Source organism: Amphibalanus amphitrite, unplaced genomic scaffold (genome assembly GCF_019059575.1).
Source record: "Amphibalanus amphitrite isolate SeventyFive unplaced genomic scaffold, NRLGWU_Aamphi_draft 001902F_arrow, whole genome shotgun sequence".
NCBI lineage: Eukaryota > Metazoa > Arthropoda > Thecostraca > Balanomorpha > Balanidae > Amphibalanus > Amphibalanus amphitrite.
The window spans coordinates 85,001-91,109 of NW_024883395.1; positions in this window are offsets into that span (position 1 = coordinate 85,001).

Consider the following 6,109-nt stretch of genomic DNA (forward strand, 5'->3'; position numbering starts at 1 on the left):
CCCTTTCTGAGTAATGTTCTCAGATTTGACCTAACGTCAACGGTTTTGCCTGCAGGGGGCAAAAACTGCAAAAATAGCCGATTTTTTCGGAAACAGTTTTTCTGCAATAACTTTTGACCCAAGCCTTGTACGAGCTTACTTTTACCGGCATCGTGTTGCTCTCGTCAAGACGCATCGAATGAACTATAACTTGACCTTGAAAGGTCAACTTGAAAATTTGACCTCAGGTCAAGGTCATGACCTGACCGGAAAGGGTCATGTTGCATATCAGTCAATCCGTATCGTCGAGCTGAACACATCTAAGGCGTTTTTATCGCTCTAGCATGCCTCTATCAAAAGTTATTTGCGAAAAACTGTTAGATACCATTCGTGACCTAAGATGACCTCAGGGCATAAACAGGGGTCATGGACACCATTTTCATGTTCAGTGTGTCTAAACCACTTGCAATTCAGTGTTTGGGAGTGTTTATAATGTCTTTCGTCCAAAGGAGGCGCATTTCAATTTTCTCCCATTGACTTATAATGGGGAGGTCGCAAAATTGACCTGACCTTAGGTCATCGATATCAAATTTCTGAGATAAACATTTTGTACATGCTATTGCTCTTAGCCATCGCTGAAAGTTTCAAAGCGATCGGTCACTCAGTGTAGCTATGGCAGACATTGAAACTTTTTATGAGGTGAGGTCACTTCAAGTGACCTGGTGACCTGACCTTGAATGACCTTCGTCTGAAATTTTTACAATATGTGTAGAATTGATGTATGATAAGGTGTACCAAAAACGGCGGCGATCGGAACCTGGACATTCGGAGTTCCGATTCTTTATAATGTCCAATTCGGAATTGATTGCACAAAGGTATAGTAGTCTGGACAACATTGGACGATGGCCTGACACACAAAGCATTTTTATCAAGTAATCGTGCGTAGCATTGATTGGCGAATGGAAAGCTTGTTAAGCTCTCAATATAATGAACACTTTTCGGCAGGTAAAATTACATGATAAGCAATCTAATTGACGGTTTTGAGTGTTGATAGCTGCATAATTTTCGGACATATTTGGACAAATAGTTGACTTTAACAATTTTGGACGGAAAATAAACGAAAATGCCATTAGACGACATTAGACTGACATTAGAATGACATTAGACGGATATAAGACGTAAATTTTCTAAAACTGGCATCATTTATCTGTTACTGCTTTGGGTAGAAAATATTGGCAAACAAAAACTGGGAGCGTTGTTTTTCCGGAGCTATCCCTGTCTTCATTGAAATTCTTACACTATGTTCAAATTACCCCACGCTAGAAGTTATTTTGCCATTTTAAAAAACAGGGTTCAAAAGCAAGTTTCTTTGATTGAAGCCACTGATTAGGTCATTTTACAACAAAAGCCGTTGCGTATTAGGCGCTAGCAATGCAAGATTTTGCGCTGCAATGAAGTTGCAATGACGTGTTGTTAGGCGTTTTTCCCTGCGAAATTGATTTTTTACACTGTGCGTCAACATCTTCATTCCCTGAAACTTTAAACCCCATTCATATGATAGCCCTTTTAGTTACGATAATTTCTCTTATTGGTCTTATTGTCATGCCACTTATGGATTTTCCGTAATGTTGTGTTATTCACACTATGTTCAAATTGCCCCACATGTTCAAATTACCCCACCCTACCCTACCAAACCAAATACCAACAATAGCCATGGGAAAATACCAAAACCAAACCGACTGGGGAATATGAGGGAAATACCAACTGCTTTCCGCTCAGCCGCCCGGATGGCGCCCCAATTAGCGCCGACTAGGCTGATGCCGTTTTACAGAGGGAACATGAATTAAAAAGTGATGTGCAGGCAGGGATCGAACTCAATACCTCTTTGGGGTATTGCAAACTAGGGCAACATGTAGGTGATAATATAGATGTTACAGGCCGTATGAAAACCCAGTCCGTTTGCAAACGCACTGAAAACTTTTTTACTCCCGGCTGGGGGGTAAACCCGCTGTTACGGAGTAGCGTACTCCGCAGACGTTTTTTACACCCCACCGTGGAGTAACTCTTCTAGGATACCCTCGCACAGGGAGTAAACCCTTTCGATTTTACCCCCGATCCAGGGGTAAACCCTTTTAATTACACTCGCACAGAGGGTAGACCCTTTTCATTTACCCTCTGACAGGGAGTTACCCCCGGCGTTAACCCTCTGACAAGGAGTTACCCCCGTTCTTAACCCTCTATAATGGGGTAAAATTACCCGACGACAGGGGTTAAATGGAAAGGGTAACCCTTTGTCGTGGAGAAAAACGTCTGCGTAGGGGATCGAGAACGAGAAAGACAAAGGCAAAGAACTACCGAAAGAAAAAGAGATAGAGGACAGAGGGAGAGAGAGAGAGAGAGAGAGAGAGAGAGAGAGAGAGAGAGAGAGAGAGAGAGAGAGAGAGAGAGAGAGAGAGAGAGAGAGAGAGAGGGAGAGAGAGAGAGTTTCAATTGGATACAATACACATTAAAAATCTCACCTCTCGTCCTTCCAACGGCCCCTCAGCATCTTCCATCTTCTTGGCAAGCTTTTGTATTTTGAAATGATGGGATGAATTTGTCGTGCTTATTGATCGATCAGTCTTCATTTTTCCTTTGCTTAGATGCTATTGCTTCACTGCTGCACCGCTTTTTGCCGCACCAACACGCTGAGCACTGCTGCACAACCAACGCCTCTCGAGACACAATATGGCGTCGCGACGCAGTTCCTCCCGCGCATGCGCGGCAAAATTGCTCTCGAAACGAGGGTCGGGTACCCGCTCGACCTGAACCCGTGACCCTCGAATCGAGAGTAAAAACGACAGATCCGCTTTTTGAGGGTTATGTACCCCAGATCAGGGAGTACGTGACCCTCGAATCGAGAGTAGGTAAAGGGAGGTGAGCAAGTTGGAGAGTAATTGGAAGGGTAAATTGCAGAACTCTGACTGGTAACTCCCGTTTCAAGGGTGACCCCTAAAGATATACCCCCGTTTCGAGGGTTTACCCCCCAGCCGGGAGTAAAAAAGTTTTCAGTGCGGCCTAGCCCAGTCAGGCCGTTTGAAAACGGCCTGAAAAAGCCGGCCGTTTGCAAACCGCCTGAAATAGCAGGCCGTATGAAAACGGCCTAGGCAGTTTGAAGCGGCCTAGACAGTTTGAAAATGGCCTAGTCAGTTTTCAAACGGTCTGGCGAAGTACAACAGCCTCTGAAGATTGAACTTAATGGATCCAGGTTGGTCGATGATCAGGTTGCATCCATGTGAATGCTTGCGCATTCCATGCCGAATGACTCGTCTACATACGTCGAACATTTTCTTACTGTGCTGATGCTCGGCCCGGCCGTTTTTCGACAATATCACTAATGATACAAGTTAATCACGGTCCGCCTGTGTACGGCCATCCAGTTGATGGAGCCTGGTGAAGCCACTACTGGTGAAGTCTGGTGAAACGTATCACTACAAGACTCACCGATTATTTTGCGGCATAAAACGCAGGAGCGCGCAATGGACATCAGAGTTCACATCAGTGGCGCGGGAACCGGGGGGGGGGGGGGGCTAGCGGGGGCTGAGCCCCTTCAACTTTTCGGCTGGGGGCTCATAATGTATTTGAGTCCCCTCAGCTGGAGGAATCGAAATCGGAAATCTACCAACATAATTTCATAGATTCATACATAGGCGCGGGAACTGGGGGAGGGGGCAGTGGGGGAAGCTTGCCCCCACAGCCCTGGGACCGTGGCGGCGGTGCCCCACAACTTTTCATGAGGTCAGGAACCGTTGGGGCAGCTTGTCCTCCCCAAATTAGGGGTTGTGGGTCACAAAGGAAGAAAGCATATAAGTGAAAAATCGACCTCTTTCACTGGCTCGGCAACTCATATGGCAGATTAAGACCTTTATTCCAGGTTGCCAAAACGGTAGTTTCTTCACTCAGCTGAGACGGTATACCTCACTTTCTTGCAAATATTTTCGTTTTTTTTTTTTTTTTTGTTGAAAAGGCCAAGGTCTGAAAAATAAGTGGCCTAAAACCGGTGAGAAAACTGGATGTGGAGGTACCCTAGGTTGATCTCTATTATGATTCAGCCCCCCCCCCCCCAGTCTGGAAGAAGCTCCCCGCGCCACTGGTTCACATTAGAGTCCTCACCGCGCACTGAAAACTTTTTTACCATTTCCTGAAGGGTAAAGCCGCCATAGCATGGTAGCTTGACACACAGACGTTTTTTACCACCTTCCAGATGGTAAATTTTACTCTTTCATGAAGAGTAAACTCGCCAGGGAGGGGTAACATGACACACAGACGTTTTTTACCATCTTCTGAATGGTAAACTCTTTTGATTTACTCTTGTCTAGAGTGTAACATTTTTGGGGTTACACTCTTTGAAAGGGTAAATCTTAAACGGAACCCTTTTCTAGGGAGTAACGCATCATCTACTCTGTGCTTTACCCTCCTACAGAGAGTATATTCTTCTGGCCTACCCTTTGTCACATGGTAATGTTTACTCTTTCCTTTAGTGTAAATCCCCCAGAGGATGGTAACGGACCCACAGACGCTTTCTTCCGAAGCTTCGCGAAGCTTCTGTTAACCGGAGCTCACCAACTAAAAAAACATGCTTCAAGAGCAACAATGTATATTTGGCTTCCGTACAAACAATACGAGGGGCACACCAGCCATGAACATTGTGAGACTCTTCACTTATGCATACGAATTTATACGAAGCGTTCAGCAATGCACAAACGGTCAATAAACACCACGATACAACTTGAATGCACTTTGAATGTGAATACAAGACATTCAGCGCCCTCATATTGGATAAGGCACAGCACAGCGCACAATATTTGAAGAGAGCGACGGCGTTCCTGGGTGGTCGCCCGTCTGCGTGAGATAATGAGACTGGATCACTACAGTGCAAGGCTTTTTCAAAGTCACCAACAAAATGCATAAACTTGTAGCATCACAACAAAATTAATGTACGTACTCACAACCTAGGCCACGTGGCCGTGCACGGGGTCCTGTTAACCAGGTCAAATTAGCAACTCAACGGCATGCAAAACTCTAGCACATCGGTACTTACAATAAAATGTCCACAGAGGCTCTATAGGCGATGAACAACACGCAAGCACAATCACCAACGGCCACGCCGCGCGGCACCGACACTGCTCACATCCTCTCTCGGAGACCAACGGCCGAAAACTGACAGATGCGCGCGGCCTTCAAACCGCAAACGGCCGATCTCGTTTCTGATTGGCTGAGTGATTCCATTTCAAATATCATCTTCACGAGGGTAAACAAGATCCACGCATGAAACGACTATCTGTACACGAGTCACGATACCCAGAAGCAGGGCCTCCTCTAAGGATTTTTCACTGGGTGGGCAAAATTTTCGCCACTTCCCCGCCCAAGGGCGGATCCAGCCACTTGTTTTGGGGTTCAAACCAATTTCAAAACCTGTTACCGGGGGGGGGGGGGGGTGCGGGGATGAGACGAAATAAGCTGTGCCATTATTGGAAATAAAATGATAGTTAACGTTTGTCGTATGTTTTATGGTTAGCGATGCTCGAGCGATTCGTTCCAGATTACATGTACAGCCCTCAGCAGACTGCGTGGTAGGTATTCTTTTTCCGACAAAACTGATTATAATTCAAAAGTAATGTTATCAGTCGGTCGAAGCTCACTGCAAATAGATGCGCCATGCTCCACTCCTTCGATAGGGCCTATCAATAAACAAAGCATACCTACGCCTTGTGTGGCAACAAAATGTTTAAGTTCGTTTTGGGGGCAAATATAAACTTTTGGGTTTTGTTGCCAAACTGGATGGAAAATGCATACGATGATAATGCCAATCTAAGCTGCGGAGTCTCGCGCATCTTTCTGTTACGATTTCCGAGTGCCCGATAGCATAGTATTCGCGTTATTCTCGTTTTTGTCGAAAAAAAGGATACCTACCACGCAGTCTGCAGAGGGCTGTACTTGCAGCCCTCCGCAAAAACTGCATGGTAGGTATTCTTATTTCGACAAAACCGATACCTAATATCTCAAAGGTTATGATAATCAGTCGGTCGGAACACATTGCATATAGATGCGCCATGCTCCACCCCTTCGATTAATTCAGTCCGTTAGGCGG